Genomic DNA, 25,682 nt, shown 5'->3' on the forward strand with positions numbered 1-25,682 from the left:
TCCTAACAAAGTTTTGACACAGATTCCCAATTCGGGCATTCAGAACATATAGCACGTTGCTGCAAGCAAGCACATTCTCATTCAAAGATGCAAGTTACTATGTAGGAACAAGTTTGTATAGGTATTTCAAAGATGCCCAGAACTGAGCTAAACTTGGTATGTGTCCAACTCCTAGAAATAACTTCATGCCCCATCTCCCTTACTTCCAGCTAGTAAGGATCACATAATTCCCAACAAAATTTTGACACAGATTCCCTATTCGGGCATTCAGAACATATAGCACGTTGCTGCAAGCAAGCACATTCTCATTCAAAGTTGCAAGTTACTAGGTAGGAACAAGTTTGTATAGGTATTTCAAAGATGCCCAGAACTGAGCTAAACTTGGTATGTGTCCAACTCCTAGAAATAACTTCATGCCCCATCTCCCTTACTTCCAGCTAGTAAGGATCACATAATTCCTAACAAAGTTTTGACACAGATTCCCAATTCGGGCATTCAGAACATATAGCACGTTGCTGTAAGCAAGCAGATTCTCATTCAAAGATGCAAGTTACTAGGTAGGAACAAGTTTGTATAGGTATTTCAAAGATGCCCAGAACTGAGCTAAACTTGGTATGTGTCCAACTCCTAGAAATAACTTCATGCCCCATCTCCCTTACTTCCAGCTAGTAAGGATCACATAATTCCTAACAAAGTTTTGACACAGATTCCCAATTCGGGCATTCAGAACATATAGCACGTTGCTGTAAGCAAGCACATTCTCATTCAAAGTTGCAAGTTACTATGTAGGAACAAGTTTGTATAGGTATTTCAAAGATGCCCAGAACTGAGCTAAACTTGGTATGTGTCCAACTCCTAGAAATAACTTCATGCCCCATCTCCCTTACTTCCAGCTAGTAAGGATCACATAATTCCTAACAAAGTTTTGACACAGATTCCCAATTCGGGCATTCAGAACATATAGCACGTTGCTGTAAGCAAGCACATTTTCATTCAAAGTTGCAAGTTACTATGTAGGAACAAGTTTGTATAGGTATTTCAAAGATGCCCAGAACTGAGCTAAACTTGGTATGTGTCCAACTCCTAGAAATAACTTCATGCCCCATCTCCCTTACTTCCAGCTAGTAAGGATCACATAATTCCTAACAAAGTTTTGACACAGATTCCCTATTCGGGCATTCAGAACATATAGCACGTTGCTGTAAGCAAGCACATTCTCATTCAAAGTTGCAAGTTACTAGGTAGGAACAAGTTTGTATAGGTATTTCAAAGATGCCCAGAACTGAGCTAAACTTGGTATGTGTCCAACTCCTAGAAATAACTTCATGCCCCATCTCCCTTACTTCCAGCTAGTAAGGATCACATAATTCCTAACAAAGTTTTGACACAGATTCCCAATTCGGGCATTCAGAACATATAGCACGTTGCTGTAAGCAAGCAGATTCTCATTCAAAGTTGCAAGTTACTATGTAGGAACAAGTTTGTATAGGTATTTCAAAGATGCCCAGAACTGAGCTAAACTTGGTATGTGTCCAACTCCTAGAAATAACTTCATGCCCCATCTCCCTTACTTCCAGCTAGTAAGGATCACATAATTCCTAACAAAGTTTTGACACAGATTCCCAATTCGGGCATTCAGAACAAATAGCACGTTGCTGCAAGCAAGCACATTCTCATTCAAAGTTGCAAGTTACTATGTAGGAACAAGTTTGTATAGGTATTTCAAAGATGCCCAGAACTGAGCTAAACTTGGTATGTGTCCAACTCCTAGAAATAACTTCATGCCCCATCTCCCTTACTTCCAGCTAGTAAGGATCACATAATTCCTAACAAAGTTTTGACACAGATTCCCAAATCGGGCATTCAGAACATATAGCACGTTGCTGCAAGCAAGCACATTCTCATTCAAAGTTGCAAGTTACTATGTAGGAACAAGTTTGTATAGGTATTTCAAAGATGCCCAGAACTGAGCTAAACTTGGTATGTGTCCAACTCCTAGAAATAACTTCATGCCCCATCTCCCTTACTTCCAGCTAGTAAGGATCACATAATTCCTAACAAAGTTTTGACACAGATTCCCAATTCGGGCATTCAGAACATATAGCACGTTGCTGCAAGCAAGCACATTCTCATTCAAAGATGCAAGTTACTATGTAGGAACAAGTTTGTATAGGTATTTCAAAGATGCCCAGAACTGAGCTAAACTTGGTATGTGTCCAACTCCTAGAAATAACTTCATGCCCCATCTCCCTTACTTCCAGCTAGTAAGGATCACATAATTCCCAACAAAATTTTGACACAGATTCCCTATTCGGGCATTCAGAACATATAGCACGTTGCTGCAAGCAAGCACATTCTCATTCAAAGTTGCAAGTTACTAGGTAGGAACAAGTTTGTATAGGTATTTCAAAGATGCCCAGAACTGAGCTAAACTTGGTATGTGTCCAACTCCTAGAAATAACTTCATGCCCCATCTCCCTTACTTCCAGCTAGTAAGGATCACATAATTCCTAACAAAGTTTTGACACAGATTCCCAATTCGGGCATTCAGAACATATAGCACGTTGCTGTAAGCAAGCAGATTCTCATTCAAAGATGCAAGTTACTAGGTAGGAACAAGTTTGTATAGGTATTTCAAAGATGCCCAGAACTGAGCTAAACTTGGTATGTGTCCAACTCCTAGAAATAACTTCATGCCCCATCTCCCTTACTTCCAGCTAGTAAGGATCACATAATTCCTAACAAAGTTTTGACACAGATTCCCAATTCGGGCATTCAGAACATATAGCACGTTGCTGTAAGCAAGCACATTCTCATTCAAAGTTGCAAGTTACTATGTAGGAACAAGTTTGTATAGGTATTTCAAAGATGCCCAGAACTGAGCTAAACTTGGTATGTGTCCAACTCCTAGAAATAACTTCATGCCCCATCTCCCTTACTTCCAGCTAGTAAGGATCACATAATTCCTAACAAAGTTTTGACACAGATTCCCAATTCGGGCATTCAGAACATATAGCACGTTGCTGCAAGCAAGCACATTCTCATTCAAAGATGCAAGTTACTATGTAGGAACAAGTTTGTATAGGTATTTCAAAGATGCCCAGAACTGAGCTAAACTTGGTATGTGTCCAACTCCTAGAAATAACTTCATGCCCCATCTCCCTTACTTCCAGCTAGTAAGGATCACATAATTCCCAACAAAATTTTGACACAGATTCCCTATTCGGGCATTCAGAACATATAGCACGTTGCTGCAAGCAAGCACATTCTCATTCAAAGTTGCAAGTTACTAGGTAGGAACAAGTTTGTATAGGTATTTCAAAGATGCCCAGAACTGAGCTAAACTTGGTATGTGTCCAACTCCTAGAAATAACTTCATGCCCCATCTCCCTTACTTCCAGCTAGTAAGGATCACATAATTCCTAACAAAGTTTTGACACAGATTCCCAATTCGGGCATTCAGAACATATAGCACGTTGCTGTAAGCAAGCAGATTCTCATTCAAAGATGCAAGTTACTAGGTAGGAACAAGTTTGTATAGGTATTTCAAAGATGCCCAGAACTGAGCTAAACTTGGTATGTGTCCAACTCCTAGAAATAACTTCATGCCCCATCTCCCTTACTTCCAGCTAGTAAGGATCACATAATTCCTAACAAAGTTTTGACACAGATTCCCAATTCGGGCATTCAGAACATATAGCACGTTGCTGTAAGCAAGCACATTCTCATTCAAAGTTGCAAGTTACTATGTAGGAACAAGTTTGTATAGGTATTTCAAAGATGCCCAGAACTGAGCTAAACTTGGTATGTGTCCAACTCCTAGAAATAACTTCATGCCCCATCTCCCTTACTTCCAGCTAGTAAGGATCACATAATTCCTAACAAAGTTTTGACACAGATTCCCAAGTCGGGCATTCAGAACATATAGCACGTTGCTGTAAGCAAGCACATTTTCATTCAAAGTTGCAAGTTACTATGTAGGAACAAGTTTGTATAGGTATTTCAAAGATGCCCAGAACTGAGCTAAACTTGGTATGTGTCCAACTCCTAGAAATAACTTCATGCCCCATCTCCCTTACTTCCAGCTAGTAAGGATCACATAATTCCTAACAAAGTTTTGACACAGATTCCCAATTCGGGCATTCAGAACATATAGCACGTTGCTGCAAGCAAGCACATTCTCATTCAAAGTTGCAAGTTACTATGTAGGAACAAGTTTGTATAGGTATTTCAAAGATGCCCAGAACTGAGCTAAACTTGGTATGTGTCCAACTCCTAGAAATAACTTCATGCCCCATCTCCCTTACTTCCAGCTAGTAAGGATCACATAATTCCTAACAAAGTTTTGACACAGATTCCCTATTCGGGCATTCAGAACATATAGCACGTTGCTGCAAGCAAGCACATTCTCATTCAAAGTTGCAAGTTACTATGTAGGAACAAGTTTGTATAGGTATTTCAAAGATGCCCAGAACTGAGCTAAACTTGGTATGTGTCCAACTCCTAGAAATAACTTCATGCCCCATCTCCCTTACTTCCAGCTAGTAAGGATCACATAATTCCTAACAAAGTTTTGACACAGATTCCCAATTCGGGCATTCAGAACATATAGCACGTTGCTGTAAGCAAGCAGATTCTCATTCAAAGATGCAAGTTACTATGTAGGAACAAGTTTGTATAGGTATTTCAAAGATGCCCAGAACTGAGCTAAACTTGGTATGTGTCCAACTCCGAGAAATAACTTCATGCCCCATCTCCCTTACTTCCAGCTAGTAAGGATCACATAATTCCTAACAAAGTTTTGACACAGATTCCCAATTCGGGCATTCAGAACATATAGCACGTTGCTGTAAGCAAGCACATTCTCATTCAAAGATGCAAGTTACTATGTAGGAACAAGTTTGTATAGGTATTTCAAAGATGCCCAGAACTGAGCTAAACTTGGTATGTGTCCAACTCCTAGAAATAACTTCATGCCCCATCTCCCTTACTTCCAGCTAGTAAGGATCACATAATTCCTAACAAAGTTTTGACACAGATTGCCAATTCGGGCATTCAGAACATATAGCACGTTGCTGTAAGCAAGCAGATTCTCATTCAAAGTTGCAAGTTACTATGTAGGAACAAGTTTGTATAGGTATTTCAAAGAGGCCCAGAACTGAGCTAAACTTGGTATGTGTCCAACTCCTAGAAATAACTTCATGCCCCATCTCCCTTACTTCCAGCTAGTAAGGATCACATAATTCCTAACAAAGTTTTGACACAGATTCCCAATTCGGGCATTCAGAACATATAGCACGTTGCTGTAAGCAAGCACATTCTCATTCAAAGTTGCAAGTTACTATGTAGGAACAAGTTTGTATAGCTATTTCAAAGATGCCCAGAACTGAGCTAAACTTGGTATGTGTCCAACTCCGAGAAATAACTTCATGCCCCATCTCCCTTACTTCCAGCTAGTAAGGATCACATAATTCCTAACAAAGTTTTGACACAGATTCCCAATTCGGGCATTCAGAACATATAGCACGTTGCTGTAAGCAAGCAGATTCTCATTAAAGATGCAAGTTACTATGTAGGAACAAGTTTGTATAGGTATTTCAAAGATGCCCAGAACTGAGCTAAACTTGGTATGTGTCCAACTCCTAGAAATAACTTCATGCCCCATCTCCCTTACTTCCAGCTACTAAGGATCACATAATTCCTAACAAAGTTTTGACACAGATTGCCAATTCGGGCATTCAGAACATATAGCACGTTGCTGTAAGCAAGCACATTCTCATTCAAAGATGCAAGTTACTATGTAGGAACAAGTTTGTATAGGTATTTCAAAGATGCCCAGAACTGAGCTAAACTTGGTATGTGTCCAACTCCTAGAAATAACTTCATGCTCCATCTCCCTTACTTCCAGCTAGTAAGGATCACATAATTCCTAACAAAGTTTTGACACAGATTCCCAAATCGGGCATTCAGAACATATAGCACGTTGCTGCAAGCAAGCACATTCTCATTCAAAGTTGCAAGTTACTATGTAGGAACAAGTTTGTATAGGTATTTCAAAGATGCCCAGAACTGAGCTAAACTTGGTATGTGTCCCACTCCAAGAAATAACTTCAGGCCCCATCTCCCTTACTTCCAGCTAGTAAGGATCACATAATTCCTAACAAAGTTTTGACACAGATTCCCAATTCGGGCATTCAGAACATATAGCACGTTGCTGTAGGCAAGCACATTCTCATTCAAAGTTGCAAGTTACTATGTAGGAACAAGTTTGTATAGGTATTTCAAAGATGCCCAGAACTGAGCTAAACTTGGTATGTGTCCAACTCCTAGAAATAACTTCATGCCCCATCTCCCTTACTTCCAGCTAGTAAGGATCACATAATTCCTAACAAAGTTTTGACACAGATTCCCAATTCGGGCATTCAGAACATATAGCACGTTGCTGTAAGCAAGCACATTCTCATTAAAGATGCAAGTTACTATGTAGGAACAAGTTTGTATAGGTATTTCAAAGATGCCCAGAACTGAGCTAAACTTGGTATGTGTCCAACTCCTAGAAATAACTTCATGCCCCATCTCCCTTACTTCCAGCTAGTAAGGATCACATAATTCCTAACAAAGTTTTGACACAGATTCCCAATTCGGGCATTCAGAACATATAGCACGTTGCTGTAAGCAAGCACATTCTCATTCAAAGATGCAAGTTACTAGGTAGGAACAAGTTTGTATAGGTATTTCAAAGATGCCCAGAACTGAGCTAAACTTGGTATGTGTCCAACTCCTAGAAATAACTTCATGCCCCATCTCCCTTACTTCCAGCTAGTAAGGATCACATAATTCCTAACAAAGTTTTGACACAGATTCCCAATTCGGGCATTCAGAACATATAGCACGTTGCTGTAGGCAAGCACATTCTCATTCAAAGATGCAAGTTACTATGTAGGAACAAGTTTGTATAGGTATTTCAAAGATGCCCAGAACTGAGCTAAACTTGGTATGTGTCCAACTCCTAGAAATAACTTCATGCCCCATCTCCCTTACTTCCAGCTAGTAAGGATCACATAATTCCTAACAAAGTTTTGACACAGATTGCCAATTCGGGCATTCAGAACATATAGCACGTTGCTGTAAGCAAGCACATTCTCATTCAAAGTTGCAAGTTACTATGTAGGAACAAGTTTGTATAGGTATTTCAAAGATGCCCAGAACTGAGCTAAACTTGGTATGTGTCCAACTCCTAGAAATAACTTCATGCCCCATCTCCCTTACTTCCAGCTAGTAAGGATCACATAATTCCTAACAAAGTTTTGACACAGATTCCCAATTCGGGCATTCAGAACATATAGCACGTTGCTGCAAGCAAGCACATTCTCATTCAAAGATGCAAGTTACTATGTAGGAACAAGTTTGTATAGGTATTTCAAAGATGCCCAGAACTGAGCTAAACTTGGTATGTGTCCAACTCCTAGAAATAACTTCATGCCCCATCTCCCTTACTTCCAGCTAGTAAGGATCACATAATTCCCAACAAAGTTTTGACACAGATTCCCTATTCGGGCATTCAGAACATATAGCACGTTGCTGCAAGCAAGCACATTCTCATTCAAAGATGCAAGTTACTATGTAGGAACAAGTTTGTATAGGTATTTCAAAGATGCCCAGAACTGAGCTAAACTTGGTATGTGTCCAACTCCTAGAAATAACTTCATGCCCCATCTCCCTTACTTCCAGCTAGTAAGGATCACATAATTCCTAACAAAGTTTTGACACAGATTCCCTATTCGGGCATTCAGAACATATAGCACGTTGCTGCAAGCAAGCACATTCTCATTCAAAGTTGCAAGTTACTATGTAGGAACAAGTTTGTATAGGTATTTCAAAGATGCCCAGAACTGAGCTAAACTTGGTATGTGTCCAACTCCTAGAAATAACTTCATGCCCCATCTGCCTTACTTCCAGCTAGTAAGGATCACATAATTCCTAACAAAGTTTTGACACAGATTCCCAATTCGGGCATTCAGAACATATAGCACGTTGCTGTAAGCAAGCACATTCTCATTCAAAGATGCAAGTTACTAGGTAGGAACAAGTTTGTATAAGTATTTCAAAGATGCCCAGAACTGAGCTAAACTTGGTATGTGTCCAACTCCTAGAAATAACTTCATGCCCCATCTCACTTACTTCCAGCTAGTAAGGATCACATAATTCCTAACAAAGTTTTGACACAGATTCCCAATTTCGGGCATTCAGAACATATAGCACGTTGCTGTAAGCAAGCACATTCTCATTCAAAGATGCAAGTTACTAGGTAGGAACAAGTTTGTATAGGTATTTCAAAGATGCCCAGAACTGAGCTAAACTTGGTATGTGTCCAACTCCTAGAAATAACTTCATGCCCCATCTCCCTTACTTCCAGCTAGTAAGGATCACATAATTCCTAACAAAGTTTTGACACAGATTGCCAATTCGGGCATTCAGAACATATAGCACGTTGCTGTAAGCAAGCACATTCTCATTCAAAGATGCAAGTTACTAGGCAGGAACAAGTTTGTATAGGTATTTCAAAGATGCCCAGAACTGAGCTAAACTTGGTATGTGTCCAACTCCTAGAAATAACTTCATGCCCCATCTCCCTTACTTCCAGCTAGTAAGGATCACATAATTCCTAACAAAGTTTTGACACAGATTCCCAATTCGGGCATTCAGAACATATAGCACGTTGCTGTAAGCAAGCACATTCTCATTCAAAGATGCAAGTTACTAGGTAGGAACAAGTTTGTATAGGTATTTCAAAGATGCCCAGAACTGAGCTAAACTTGGTATGTGTCCAACTCCTAGAAATAACTTCATGCCCCATCTCCCTTACTTCCAGCTAGTAAGGATCACATAATTCCTAACAAAGTTTTGACACAGATTCCCAATTCGGGCATTCAGAACATATAGCACGTTGCTGTAAGCAAGCAGATTCTCATTCAAAGTTGCAAGTTACTATGTAGGAACAAGTTTGTATAGGTATTTCAAAGAGGCCCAGAACTGACCTAAACTTGGTATGTGTCCAACTCCTAGAAATAACTTCATGCCCCATCTCCCTTACTTCCAGCTAGTAAGGATCACATAATTCCTAACAAAGTTTTGACACAGATTCCCAATTCGGGCATTCAGAACATATAGCACGTTGCTGTAAGCAAGCACATTCTCATTCAAAGTTGCAAGTTACTATGTAGGAACAAGTTTGTATAGGTATTTCAAAGATGCCCAGAACTGAGCTAAACTTGGTATGTGTCCAACTCCGAGAAATAACTTCATACCCCATCTCCCTTACTTCCAGCTAGTAAGGATCACATAATTCCTAACAAAGTTTTGACACAGATTCCCAATTCGGGCATTCAGAACATATAGCACGTTGCTGTAAGCAAGCACATTCTCATTCAAAGTTGCAAGTTACTATGTAGGAACAAGTTTGTATAGGTATTTCAAAGATGCCCAGAACTGAGCTAAACTTGGTATGTGTCCAACTCCGAGAAATAACTTCATGCCCCATCTCCCTTACTTCCAGCTAGTAAGGATCACATAATTCCTAACAAAGTTTTGACACAGATTCCCAATTCGGGCATTCAGAACATATAGCACGTTGCTGTAAGCAAGCAGATTCTCATTAAAGATGCAAGTTACTATGTAGGAACAAGTTTGTATAGGTATTTCAAAGATGCCCAGACCTGAGCTAAACTTGGTATGTGTCCAACTCCTAGAAATAACTTCATGCCCCATCTCCCTTACTTCCAGCTAGTAAGGATCACATAATTCCTAACAAAGTTTTGACACAGATTCCCTATTCGGGCATTCAGAACATATAGCACGTTGCTGTAAGCAAGCACATTCTCATTCAAAGATGCAAGTTACTATGTAGGAACAAGTTTGTATAGGTATTTCAAAGATGCCCAGAACTGAGCTAAACTTGGTATGTGTCCAACTCCTAGAAATAACTTCATGCCCCATCTCCCTTACTTCCAGCTAGTAAGGATCACATAATTCCTAACAAAGTTTTGACACAGATTCCCTATTCGGGCATTCAGAACATATAGCACGTTGCTGTAAGCAAGCACATTCTCATTCAAAGTTGCAAGTTACTATGTAGGAACAAGTTTGTATAGGTATTTCAAAGATGCCCAGAACTGAGCTAAACTTGGTATGTGTCCAACTCCGAGAAATAACTTCATGCCCCATCTCCCTTACTTCCAGCTAGTAAGGATCACATAATTCCTAACAAAGTTTTGACACAGATTCCCAATTCGGGCATTCAGAACATATAGCACGTTGCTGTAAGCAAGCAGATTCTCATTAAAGATGCAAGTTACTATGTAGGAACAAGTTTGTATAGGTATTTCAAAGATGCCCAGACCTGAGCTAAACTTGGTATGTGTCCAACTCCTAGAAATAACTTCATGCCCCATCTCCCTTACTTCCAGCTAGTAAGGATCACATAATTCCTAACAAAGTTTTGACACAGATTCCCTATTCGGGCATTCAGAACATATAGCACGTTGCTGTAAGCAAGCACATTCTCATTCAAAGATGCAAGTTACTATGTAGGAACAAGTTTGTATAGGTATTTCAAAGATGCCCAGAACTGAGCTAAACTTGGTATGTGTCCAACTCCTAGAAATAACTTCATGCCCCATCTCCCTTACTTCCAGCTAGTAAGGATCACATAATTCCTAACAAAGTTTTGACACAGATTCCCAATTCGGGCATTCAGAACATATAGCACGTTGCTTTAAGCAAGCACATTCTCATTCAAAGTTGCAAGTTACTATGTAGGAACAAGTTTGTATAGGTATTTCAAAGAGGCCCAGAACTGAGCTAAAATTTGTATGTGTCCAACTCCTAGAAATAACTTCATGCTCGATCTCCCTTACTTCCAGCTAGTAAGGATCACATAATTCCTAACAAAGTTTTGACACAGATTCCCAATTTGGGCATTCAGAACATATAGGACGTTGCTGTAAGCAAGCACATTTTCATTCAAAGATGCAAGTTACTATGTAGGAACAAGTTTGTATAGGTATTTCAAAGAGTCCCAGAACTGACCTAAACTTGGTATGTGTCCAACTCCTAGAAATAACTTCATGCCCCATCTCCCTTACTTCCAGCTAGTAAGGATCACATAATTCCTAACAAAGTTTTGACACAGATTCCCAATTCGGGCATTCAGAACATATAGCACGTTGCTGTAAGCAAGCAGATTCTCATTCAAAGATGCAAGTTACTATGTAGGAACAAGTTTGTATAGGTTTTTCAAAGATGCCCAGAACTGAGCTAAACTTGGTATGTGTCCAACTCCTAGAAATAACTTCATGCCCCATCTCCCTTACTTCCAGCTAGTAAGGATCACATAATTCCTAACAAAGTTTTGACACAGATTCCCAATTCGGGCATTCAGAACATATAGCACGTTGCTGTAAGCAAGCACATTTTCATTCAAAGATTCAAGTTACTATGTAGGAACAAGTTTGTATAGGTATTTCAAAGATGCCCAGAACTGAGCTAAACTTGGTATGTGTCCAACTCCTAGAAATAACTTCATGCCCCATCTCCCTTACTTCCAGCTAGTAAGGATCACATAATTCCTAACAAAGTTTTGACACAGATTCCCAATTCGGGCATTCAGAACATATAGCACGTTGCTGTAAGCAAGCAGATTCTCATTCAAAGATGCAAGTTACTATGTAGGAACAAGTTTGTATAGGTATTTCAAAGATGCCCAGAACTGAGCTAAACTTGGTATGTGTCCAACTCCTAGAAATAACTTCATGCCCCATCTCCCTTACTTCCAGCTAGTAAGGATCACATAATTCCTAACAAAGTTTTGACACAGATTCCCAATTCGGGCATTCAGAACATATAGCACGTTGCTGTAAGCAAGCACATTTTCATTCAAAGATTCAAGTTACTATGTAGGAACAAGTTTGTATAGGTATTTCAAAGATGCCCAGAACTGAGCTAAACTTGGTATGTGTCCAACTCCTAGAAATAACTTCATGCCGCCTCTCACTTACTTCCAGCTAGTAAGGATCACATAATTCCTAACAAAGTTTTGACACAGATTCCCAATTCGGGCATTCAGAACATATAGCACGTTGCTGTAAGCAAGCAGATTCTCATTCAAAGTTGCAAGTTACTATGTAGGAACAAGTTTGTATAGGTATTTCAAAGATGCCCAGAACTGAGCTAAACTTGGTATGTGTCCAACTCCTAGAAATAACTTCATGCCCCATCTCCTTTACTTCCAGCTAGTAAGGATCACATAATTCCTAACAAAGTTTTGACACAGATTCCCAATTCGGGCATTCAGAACATATAGCACGTTGTTGTAAGCAAGCACATTCTCATTCAAAGTTGGAAGTTACTATGTAGGAACAAGTTTGTATAGGTATTTCAAAGATGCCCAGAACTGAGCTAAACTTGGTATGTGTCCAACTCCTAGAAATAACTTCATGCCCCATCTCCCTTACTTCCAGCTAGTAAGGATCACATAATTCCCAACAAAATTTTGACACAGATTCCCAATTCGGGCATTCAGAACATATAGCACGTTGCTGCAAGCAAGCACATTCTCATTCAAAGTTGCAAGTTACTAGGTAGGAACAAGTTTGTATAGGTATTTCAAAGATGCCCAGAACTGAGCTAAACTTGGTATGTGTCCAACTCCTAGAAATAACTTCATGCCCCATCTCCCTTACTTCCAGCTAGTAAGGATCACATAATTCCTAACAAAGTTTTGACACAGATTCCCAGTTCGGGCATTCAGAACATATAGCACGTTGCTGTAAGCAAGCAGATTCTCATTAAAGATGCAAGTTACTATGTAGGAACAAGTTTGTATAGGTATTTCAAAGATGCCCAGAACTGAGCTAAACTTGGTATGTGTCCAACTCCTAGAAATAACTTCATGCCCCATCTCCCTTACTTCCAGCTAGTAAGGATCACATAATTCCTAACAAAGTTTTGACACAGATTGCCAATTCGGGCATTCAGAACATATAGCACGTTGCTGTAAGCAAGCACATTCTCATTCAAAGATGCAAGTTACTATGTAGGAACAAGTTTGTATAGGTATTTCAAAGATGCCCAGAACTGAGCTAAACTTGGTATGTGTCCAACTCCTAGAAATAACTTCATGCTCTATCTCCCTTACTTCCAGCTAGTAAGGATCACATAATTCCTAACAAAGTTTAACACAGATTCCCAAATCGGGCATTCAGAACATATAGCACGTTGCTGCAAGCAAGCACATTCTCATTCAAAGTTGCAAGTTACTATGTAGGAACAAGTTTGTATAGGTATTTCAAAGATGCCCAGAACTGAGCTAAACTTGGTATGTGTCCAACTCCTAGAAATAACTTCATGCCCCATCTCCCTTACTTCCAGCTAGTAAGGATCACATAATTCCTAACAAAGTTTTGACACAGATTCCCAATTCGGGCATTCAGAACATATAGCACGTTGCTGCAAGCAAGCACATTCTCATTCAAAGATGCAAGTTACTATGTAGGAACAAGTTTGTATAGGTATTTCAAAGATGCCCAGAACTGAGCTAAACTTGGTATGTGTCCAACTCCTAGAAATAACTTCATGCCCCATCTCCCTTACTTCCAGCTAGTAAGGATCACATAATTCCCAACAAAATTTTGACACTGATTCCCTATTCGGGCATTCAGAACATATAGCACGTTGCTGCAAGCAAGCACATTCTCATTCAAAGTTGCAAGTTACTAGGTAGGAACAAGTTTGTATAGGTATTTCAAAGATGCCCAGAACTGAGCTAAACTTGGTATGTGTCCAACTCCTAGAAATAACTTCATGCCCCATCTCCCTTACTTCCAGCTAGTAAGGATCACATAATTCCTAACAAAGTTTTGACACAGATTCCCAATTCGGGCATTCAGAACATATAGCACGTTGCTGTAAGCAAGCAGATTCTCATTCAAAGATGCAAGTTACTAGGTAGGAACAAGTTTGTATAGGTATTTCAAAGATGCCCAGAACTGAGCTAAACTTGGTATGTGTCCAACTCCTAGAAATAACTTCATGCCCCATCTCCCTTACTTCCAGCTAGTAAGGATCACATAATTCCTAACAAAGTTTTGACACAGATTCCCTATTCGGGCATTCAGAACATATAGCACGTTGCTGTAAGCAAGCACATTCTCATTCAAAGTTGCAAGTTACTAGGTAGGAACAAGTTTGTATAGGTATTTCAAAGATGCCCAGAACTGAGCTAAACTTGGTATGTGTCCAACTCCTAGAAATAACTTCATGCCCCATCTCCCTTACTTCCAGCTAGTAAGGATCACATAATTCCTAACAAAGTTTTGACACAGATTCCCAATTCGGGCATTCAGAACATATAGCACGTTGCTGTAAGCAAGCAGATTCTCATTCAAAGTTGCAAGTTACTATGTAGGAACAAGTTTGTATAGGTATTTCAAAGATGCCCAGAACTGAGCTAAACTTGGTATGTGTCCAACTCCTAGAAATAACTTCATGCCCCATCTCCCTTACTTCCAGCTAGTAAGGATCACATAATTCCTAACAAAGTTTTGACACAGATTCCCAATTCGGGCATTCAGAACAAATAGCACGTTGGTGCAAGCGAGCACATTCTCATTCAAAGTTGCAAGTTACTATGTAGGAACAAGTTTGTATAGGTATTTCAAAGATGCCCAGAACTGAGCTAAACTTGGTATGTGTCCAACTCCTAGAAATAACTTCATGCCCCATCTCCCTTACTTCCAGCTAGTAAGGATCACATAATTCCTAACAAAGTTTTGACACAGATTCCCAAATCGGGCATTCAGAACATATAGCACGTTGCTGCAAGCAAGCACATTCCCATTCAAAGTTGCAAGTTACTATGTAGGAACAAGTTTGTATAGGTATTTCAAAGATGCCCAGAACTGAGCTAAACTTGGTATGTGTCCAACTCCTAGAAATAACTTCATGCCCCATCTCCCTTACTTCCAGCTAGTAAGGATCACATAATTCCTAACAAAGTTTTGACACAGATTCCCAATTCGGGCATTCAGAACATATAGCACGTTGCTGCAAGCAAGCACATTCTCATTCAAAGATGCAAGTTACTATGTAGGAACAAGTTTGTATAGGTATTTCAAAGATGCCCAGAACTGAGCTAAACTTGGTATGTGTCCAACTCCTAGAAATAACTTCATGCCCCATCTCCCTTACTTCCAGCTAGTAAGGATCACATAATTCCCAACAAAATTTTGACACAGATTCCCTATTCGGGCATTCATAACATATAGCACGTTGCTGCAAGCAAGCACATTCTCATTCAAAGTTGCAAGTTACTAGGTAGGAACAAGTTTGTATAGGTATTTCAAAGATGCCCAGAACTGAGCTAAACTTGGTATGTGTCCAACTCCTAGAAATAACTTCATGCCCCATCTCCCTTACTTCCAGCTAGTAAGGATCACATAATTCCTAACAAAGTTTTGACACAGATTCCCAATTCGGGCATTCAGAACATATAGCACGTTGCTGTAAGCAAGCAGATTCTCATTCAAAGATGCAAGTTACTAGGTAGGAACAAGTTTGTATAGGTATTTCAAAGATGCCCAGAACTGAGCTAAACTTGGTATGTGTCCAACTCCTAGAAATAACTTCATGCCCCATCTCCCTTACTTCCAGCTAGTAAGGATCACATAATTCCTAACAAAGTTTTGACACAGATTCCCAATTCGGGCATTCAGAACATATAGCACGTTGCTGTAAGCAAGCACATTCTCATTCAAAGTTGCAAGTTACTATGTAGGAACAAGTTTGTATAGGTATTTCAAAGATGCCCAGAACTGAGCTAAACTTGGTATGTGTCCAACTCCTAGAAATAACTTCATGCCCCATCTCCCTTACTTCCAGCTAGTAAGGATCACATAATTCCTAACAAAGTTTTGACACAGATTCCCAATTCGGGCATTCAGAACATATAGCACGTTGCTGTAAGCAAGCACATTTTCATTCAAAGTTGCAAGTTACTATGTAGGAACAAGTTTGTATAGGTATTTCAAAGATGCCCAGAACTGAGCTAAACTTGGTATGTGTCCAACTCCTAGAAATAACTTCATGCCCCATCTCCCTTACTTCCAGCTAGTAAGGATCACATAATTCCTAACAAAGTTTTGACACAGATTCCCTATTCGGGCATTCAGAACATATAGCACGTTGCTGTAAGCAAGCACATTCTCATTCAAAGTTGCAAGTTACTAGGTAGGAACAAGTTTGTATAGGTATTTCAAAGATGCCCAGAACTGAGCTAAACTTGGTATGTGTCCAACTCCTAGAAATAACTTCATGCCCCATCTCCCTTACTTCCAGCTAGTAAGGATCACATAATTCCTAACAAAGTTTTGACACAGATTCCCAATTCGGGCATTCAGAACATATAGCACGTTGCTGTAAGCAAGCAGATTCTCATTCAAAGTTGCAAGTTACTATGTAGGAACAAGTTTGTATAGGTATTTCAAAGATGCCCAGAACTGAGCTAAACTTGGTATGTGTCCAACTCCTAGAAATAACTTCATGCCCCATCTCCCTTACTTCCAGCTAGTAAGGATCACATAATTCCTAACAAAGTTTTGACACAGATTCCCAATTCGGGCATTCAGAACAAATAGCACGTTGCTGCAAGCAAGCACATTCTCATTCAAAGTTGCAAGTTACTATGTAGGAACAAGTTTGTATAGGTATTTCAAAGATGCCCAGAACTGAGCTAAACTTGGTATGTGTCCAACTCCTAGAAATAACTTCATGCCCCATCTCCCTTACTTCCAGCTAGTAAGGATCACATAATTCCTAACAAAGTTTTGACACAGATTCCCAAATCGGGCATTCAGAACATATAGCACGTTGCTGCAAGCAAGCACATTCTCATTCAAAGTTGCAAGTTACTATGTAGGAACAAGTTTGTATAGGTATTTCAAAGATGCCCAGAACTGAGCTAAACTTGGTATGTGTCCAACTCCTAGAAATAACTTCATGCCCCATCTCCCTTACTTCCAGCTAGTAAGGATCACATAATTCCTAACAAAGTTTTGACACAGATTCCCAATTCGGGCATTCAGAACATATAGCACGTTGCTGCAAGCAAGCACATTCTCATTCAAAGATGCAAGTTACTATGTAGGAACAAGTTTGTATAGGTATTTCAAAGATGCCCAGAACTGAGCTAAACTTGGTATGTGTCCAACTCCTAGAAATAACTTCATGCCCCATCTCCCTTACTTCCAGCTAGTAAGGATCACATAATTCCCAACAAAATTTTGACACAGATTCCCTATTCGGGCATTCAGAACATATAGCACGTTGCTGCAAGCAAGCACATTCTCATTCAAAGTTGCAAGTTACTAGGTAGGAACAAGTTTGTATAGGTATTTCAAAGATGCCCAGAACTGAGCTAAACTTGGTATGTGTCCAACTCCTAGAAATAACTTCATGCCCCATCTCCCTTACTTCCAGCTAGTAAGGATCACATAATTCCTAACAAAGTTTTGACACAGATTCCCAATTCGGGCATTCAGAACATATAGCACGTTGCTGTAAGCAAGCAGATTCTCATTCAAAGATGCAAGTTACTAGGTAGGAACAAGTTTGTATAGGTATTTCAACGATGCCCAGAACTGAGCTAAACTTGGTATGTGTCCAACTCCTAGAAATAACTTCATGCCCCATCTCCCTTACTTCCAGCTAGTAAGGATCACATAATTCCTAACAAAGTTTTGACACAGATTCCCAATTCGGGCATTCAGAACATATAGCACGTTGCTGTAAGCAAGCACATTCTCATTCAAAGTTGCAAGTTACTATGTAGGAACAAGTTTGTATAGGTATTTCAAAGATGCCCAGAACTGAGCTAAACTTGGTATGTGTCCAACTCCTAGAAATAACTTCATGCCCCATCTCCCTTACTTCCAGCTAGTAAGGATCACATAATTCCTAACAAAGTTTTGACACAGATTCCCAATTCGGGCATTCAGAACATATAGCACGTTGCTGCAAGCAAGCACATTCTCATTCAAAGATGCAAGTTACTATGTAGGAACAAGTTTGTATAGGTATTTCAAAGATGCCCAGAACTGAGCTAAACTTGGTATGTGTCCAACTCCTAGAAATAACTTCATGCCCCATCTCCCTTACTTCCAGCTAGTAAGGATCACATAATTCCCAACAAAATTTTGACACAGATTCCCTATTCGGGCATTCAGAACATATAGCACGTTGCTGCAAGCAAGCACATTCTCATTCAAAGTTGCAAGTTACTAGGTAGGAACAAGTTTGTATAGGTATTTCAAAGATGCCCAGAACTGAGCTAAACTTGGTATGTGTCCAACTCCTAGAAATAACTTCATGCCCCATCTCCCTTACTTCCAGCTAGTAAGGATCACATAATTCCCAACAAAGTTTTGACACAGATTCCCAATTCGGGCATTCAGAACATATAGCACGTTGCTGTAAGCAAGCAGATTCTCATTCAAAGATGCAAGTTACTAGGTAGGAACAAGTTTGTATAGGTATTTCAAAGATGCCCAGAACTGAGCTAAACTTGGTATGTGTCCAACTCCTAGAAATAACTTCATGCCCCATCTCCCTTACTTCCAGCTAGTAAGGATCACATAATTCCTAACAAAGTTTTGACACAGATTCCCAATTCGGGCATTCAGAACATATAGCACGTTGCTGTAAGCAAGCACATTCTCATTCAAAGTTGCAAGTTACTATGTAGGAACAAGTTTGTATAGGTATTTCAAAGATGCCCAGAACTGAGCTAAACTTGGTATGTGTCCAACTCCTAGAAATAACTTCATGCCCCATCTCCCTTACTTCCAGCTAGTAAGGATCACATAATTCCTAACAAAGTTTTGACACAGATTCCCAAGTCGGGCATTCAGAACATATAGCACGTTGCTGTAAGCAAGCACATTTTCATTCAAAGTTGCAAGTTACTATGTAGGAACAAGTTTGTATAGGTATTTCAAAGATGCCCAGAACTGAGCTAAACTTGGTATGTGTCCAACTCCTAGAAATAACTTCATGCCCCATCTCCCTTACTTCCAGCTAGTAAGGATCACATAATTCCTAACAAAGTTTTGACACAGATTCCCAATTCGGGCATTCAGAACATATAGCACGTTGCTGCAAGCAAGCACATTCTCATTCAAAGTTGCAAGTTACTATGTAGGAACAAGTTTGTATAGGTATTTCAAAGATGCCCAGAACTGAGCTAAACTTGGTATGTGTCCAACTCCTAGAAATAACTTCATGCCCCATCTCCCTTACTTCCAGCTAGTAAGGATCACATAATTCCTAACAAAGTTTTGACACAGATTCCCTATTCGGGCATTCAGAACATATAGCACGTTGCTGCAAGCAAGCACATTCTCATTCAAAGTTGCAAGTTACTATGTAGGAACAAGTTTGTATAGGTATTTCAAAGATGCCCAGAACTGAGCTAAACTTGGTATGTGTCCAACTCCTAGAAATAACTTCATGCCCCATCTCCCTTACTTCCAGCTAGTAAGGATCACATAATTCCTAACAAAGTTTTGACACAGATTCCCTATTCGGGCATTCAGAACATATAGCACGTTGCTGCAAGCAAGCACATTCTCATTCAAAGTTGCAAGTTACTATGTAGGAACAAGTTTGTATAGGTATTTCAAAGATGCCCAGAACTGAGCTAAACTTGGTATGTGTCCAACTCCTAGAAATAACTTCATGCCCCATCTCCCTTACTTCCAGCTAGTAAGGATCACATAATTCCTAACAAAGTTTTGACACAGATTCCCAATTCGGGCATTCAGAACATATAGCACGTTGCTGTAAGCAAGCAGATTCTCATTCAAAGATGCAAGTTACTATGTAGGAACAAGTTTGTATAGGTATTTCAAAGATGCCCAGAACTGAGCTAAACTTGGTATGTGTCCAACTCCGAGAAATAACTTCATGCCCCATCTCCCTTACTTCCAGCTAGTAAGGATCACATAATTCCTAACAAAGTTTTGACACAGATTCCCAATTCGGGCATTCAGAACATATAGCACGTTGCTGTAAGCAAGCACATTCTCATTCAAAGATGCAAGTTACTATGTAGGAACAAGTTTGTATAGGTATTTCAAAGATGCCCAGAACTGAGCTAAACTTGGTATGTGTCCAACTCCTAGAAATAACTTCATGCCCCATCTCCCTTACTTCCAGCTAGTAAGGATCACATAATTCCTAACAAAGTTTTGACACAGATTGCCAATTCGGGCATTCAGAACATATAGCACGTTGCTGTAAGCAAGCAGATTCTCATTCAAAGTTGCAAGTTACTATGTAGGAACAAGTTTGTATAGGTATTTCAAAGAGGCCCAGAACTGAGCTAAACTTGGTATGTGTCCAACTCCTAGAAATAACTTCATGCCCCATCTCCCTTACTTCCAGCTAGTAAGGATCACATAATTCCTAACAAAGTTTTGACACAGATTCCCAATTCGGGCATTCAGAACATATAGCACGTTGCTGTAAGCAAGCACATTCTCATTCAAAGTTGCAAGTTACTATGTAGGAACAAGTTTGTATAGCTATTTCAAAGATGCCCAGAACTGAGCTAAACTTGGTATGTGTCCAACTCCGAGAAATAACTTCATGCCCCATCTCCCTTACTTCCAGCTAGTAAGGATCACATAATTCCTAACAAAGTTTTGACACAGATTCCCAATTCGGGCATTCAGAACATATAGCACGTTGCTGTAAGCAAGCAGATTCTCATTAAAGATGCAAGTTACTATGTAGGAACAAGTTTGTATAGGTATTTCAAAGATGCCCAGAACTGAGCTAAACTTGGTATGTGTCCAACTCCTAGAAATAACTTCATGCCCCATCTCCCTTACTTCCAGCTACTAAGGATCACATAATTCCTAACAAAGTTTTGACACAGATTGCCAATTCGGGCATTCAGAACATATAGCACGTTGCTGTAAGCAAGCACATTCTCATTCAAAGATGCAAGTTACTATGTAGGAACAAGTTTGTATAGGTATTTCAAAGATGCCCAGAACTGAGCTAAACTTGGTATGTGTCCAACTCCTAGAAATAACTTCATGCTCCATCTCCCTTACTTCCAGCTAGTAAGGATCACATAATTCCTAACAAAGTTTTGACACAGATTCCCAAATCGGGCATTCAGAACATATAGCACGTTGCTGCAAGCAAGCACATTCTCATTCAAAGTTGCAAGTTACTATGTAGGAACAAGTTTGTATAGGTATTTCAAAGATGCCCAGAACTGAGCTAAACTTGGTATGTGTCCCACTCCAAGAAATAACTTCAGGCCCCATCTCCCTTACTTCCAGCTAGTAAGGATCACATAATTCCTAACAAAGTTTTGACACAGATTCCCAATTCGGGCATTCAGAACATATAGCACGTTGCTGTAGGCAAGCACATTCTCATTCAAAGTTGCAAGTTACTATGTAGGAACAAGTTTGTATAGGTATTTCAAAGATGCCCAGAACTGAGCTAAACTTGGTATGTGTCCAACTCCTAGAAATAACTTCATGCCCCATCTCCCTTACTTCCAGCTAGTAAGGATCACATAATTCCTAACAAAGTTTTGACACAGATTCCCAATTCGGGCATTCAGAACATATAGCACGTTGCTGTAAGCAAGCACATTCTCATTAAAGATGCAAGTTACTATGTAGGAACAAGTTTGTATAGGTATTTCAAAGATGCCCAGAACTGAGCTAAACTTGGTATGTGTCCAACTCCTAGAAATAACTTCATGCCCCATCTCCCTTACTTCCAGCTAGTAAGGATCACATAATTCCTAACAAAGTTTTGACACAGATTCCCAATTCGGGCATTCAGAACATATAGCACGTTGCTGTAAGCAAGCACATTCTCATTCAAAGATGCAAGTTACTAGGTAGGAACAAGTTTGTATAGGTATTTCAAAGATGCCCAGAACTGAGCTAAACTTGGTATGTGTCCAACTCCTAGAAATAACTTCATGCCCCATCTCCCTTACTTCCAGCTAGTAAGGATCACATAATTCCTAACAAAGTTTTGACACAGATTCCCAATTCGGGCATTCAGAACATATAGCACGTTGCTGTAGGCAAGCACATTCTCATTCAAAGATGCAAGTTACTATGTAGGAACAAGTTTGTATAGGTATTTCAAAGATGCCCAGAACTGAGCTAAACTTGGTATGTGTCCAACTCCTAGAAATAACTTCATGCCCCATCTCCCTTACTTCCAGCTAGTAAGGATCACATAATTCCTAACAAAGTTTTGACACAGATTGCCAATTCGGGCATTCAGAACATATAGCACGTTGCTGTAAGCAAGCACATTCTCATTCAAAGTTGCAAGTTACTATGTAGGAACAAGTTTGTATAGGTATTTCAAAGATGCCCAGAACTGAGCTAAACTTGGTATGTGTCCAACTCCTAGAAATAACTTCATGCCCCATCTCCCTTACTTCCAGCTAGTAAGGATCACATAATTCCTAACAAAGTTTTGACACAGATTCCCAATTCGGGCATTCAGAACATATAGCACGTTGCTGCAAGCAAGCACATTCTCATTCAAAGATGCAAGTTACTATGTAGGAACAAGTTTGTATAGGTATTTCAAAGATGCCCAGAACTGAGCTAAACTTGGTATGTGTCCAACTCCTAGAAATAACTTCATGCCCCATCTCCCTTACTTCCAGCTAGTAAGGATCACATAATTCCCAACAAAGTTTTGACACAGATTCCCTATTCGGGCATTCAGAACATATAGCACGTTGCTGCAAGCAAGCACATTCTCATTCAAAGATGCAAGTTACTATGTAGGAACAAGTTTGTATAGGTATTTCAAAGATGCCCAGAACTGAGCTAAACTTGGTATGTGTCCAACTCCTAGAAATAACTTCATGCCCCATCTCCCTTACTTCCAGCTAGTAAGGATCACATAATTCCTAACAAAGTTTTGACACAGATTCCCTATTCGGGCATTCAGAACATATAGCACGTTGCTGCAAGCAAGCACATTCTCATTCAAAGATGCAAGTTACTATGTAGGAACAAGTTTGTATAGGTATTTCAAAGATGCCCAGAACTGAGCTAAACTTGGTATGTGTCCAACTCCTAGAAATAACTTCATGCCCCATCTGCCTTACTTCCAGCTAGTAAGGATCACATAATTCCTAACAAAGTTTTGACACAGATTCCCAATTCGGGCATTCAGAACATATAGCACGTTGCTGTAAGCAAGCACATTCTCATTCAAAGATGCAAGTTACTAGGTAGGAACAAGTTTGTATAAGTATTTCAAAGATGCCCAGAACTGAGCTAAACTTGGTATGTGTCCAACTCCTAGAAATAACTTCATGCCCCATCTCACTTACTTCCAGCTAGTAAGGATCACATAATTCCTAACAAAGTTTTGACACAGATTCCCAATTCGGGCATTCAGAACATATAGCACGTTGCTGTAAGCAAGCACATTCTCATTCAAAGATGCAAGTTACTAGGTAGGAACAAGTTTGTATAGGTATTTCAAAGATGCCCAGAACTGAGCTAAACTTGGTATGTGTCCAACTCCTAGAAATAACTTCATGCCCCATCTCCCTTACTTCCAGCTAGTAAGGATCACATAATTCCTAACAAAGTTTTGACACAGATTGCCAATTCGGGCATTCAGAACATATAGCACGTTGCTGTAAGCAAGCACATTCTCATTCAAAGATGCAAGTTACTAGGCAGGAACAAGTTTGTATAGGTATTTCAAAGATGCCCAGAACTGAGCTAAACTTGGTATGTGTCCAACTCCTAGAAATAACTTCATGCCCCATCTCCCTTACTTCCAGCTAGTAAGGATCACATAATTCCTAACAAAGTTTTGACACAGATTCCCAATTCGGGCATTCAGAACATATAGCACGTTGCTGTAAGCAAGCACATTCTCATTCAAAGATGCAAGTTACTAGGTAGGAACAAGTTTGTATAGGTATTTCAAAGATGCCCAGAACTGAGCTAAACTTGGTATGTGTCCAACTCCTAGAAATAACTTCATGCCCCATCTCCCTTACTTCCAGCTAGTAAGGATCACATAATTCCTAACAAAGTTTTGACACAGATTCCCAATTCGGGCATTCAGAACATATAGCACGTTGCTGTAAGCAAGCAGATTCTCATTCAAAGTTGCAAGTTACTATGTAGGAACAAGTTTGTATAGGTATTTCAAAGAGGCCCAGAACTGACCTAAACTTGGTATGTGTCCAACTCCTAGAAATAACTTCATGCCCCATCTCCCTTACTTCCAGCTAGTAAGGATCACATAATTCCTAACAAAGTTTTGACACAGATTCCCAATTCGGGCATTCAGAACATATAGCACGTTGCTGTAAGCAAGCACATTCTCATTCAAAGTTGCAAGTTACTATGTAGGAACAAGTTTGTATAGGTATTTCAAAGATGCCCAGAACTGAGCTAAACTTGGTATGTGTCCAACTCCGAGAAATAACTTCATACCCCATCTCCCTTACTTCCAGCTAGTAAGGATCACATAATTCCTAACAAAGTTTTGACACAGATTCCCAATTCGGGCATTCAGAACATATAGCACGTTGCTGTAAGCAAGCACATTCTCATTCAAAGTTGCAAGTTACTATGTAGGAACAAGTTTGTATAGGTATTTCAAAGATGCCCAGAACTGAGCTAAACTTGGTATGTGTCCAACTCCGAGAAATAACTTCATGCCCCATCTCCCTTACTTCCAGCTAGTAAGGATCACATAATTCCTAACAAAGTTTTGACACAGATTCCCAATTCGGGCATTCAGAACATATAGCACGTTGCTGTAAGCAAGCAGATTCTCATTAAAGATGCAAGTTACTATGTAGGAACAAGTTTGTATAGGTATTTCAAAGATGCCCAGACCTGAGCTAAACTTGGTATGTGTCCAACTCCTAGAAATAACTTCATGCCCCATCTCCCTTACTTCCAGCTAGTAAGGATCACATAATTCCTAACAAAGTTTTGACACAGATTCCCTATTCGGGCATTCAGAACATATAGCACGTTGCTGTAAGCAAGCACATTCTCATTCAAAGATGCAAGTTACTATGTAGGAACAAGTTTGTATAGGTATTTCAAAGATGCCCAGAACTGAGCTAAACTTGGTATGTGTCCAACTCCTAGAAATAACTTCATGCCCCATCTCCCTTACTTCCAGCTAGTAAGGATCACATAATTCCTAACAAAGTTTTGACACAGATTCCCTATTCGGGCATTCAGAACATATAGCACGTTGCTGCAAGCAAGCACATTCTCATTCAAAGTTGCAAGTTACTATGTAGGAACAAGTTTGTATAGGTATTTCAAAGATGCCCAGAACTGAGCTAAATTTGGTATGTGTCCAACTCCTAGAAATAACTTCATGCCCCATCTCCCTTACTTCCAGCTAGTAAGGATCACATAATTCCTAACAAAGTTTTGACACAGATTCCCTATTCGGGCATTCAGAACATATAGCACGTTGCTGCAAGCAAGCACATTCTCATTCAAACTTGCAAGTTACTATGTAGGAACAAGTTTGTATAGGTATTTCAAAGAGGCCCAGAACTGAGCTAAACT

This window comes from Diceros bicornis, chromosome 23 (genome assembly GCF_020826845.1).
Source record: "Diceros bicornis minor isolate mBicDic1 chromosome 23, mDicBic1.mat.cur, whole genome shotgun sequence".
In the NCBI taxonomy this organism is placed as follows: domain Eukaryota; kingdom Metazoa; phylum Chordata; class Mammalia; order Perissodactyla; family Rhinocerotidae; genus Diceros; species Diceros bicornis.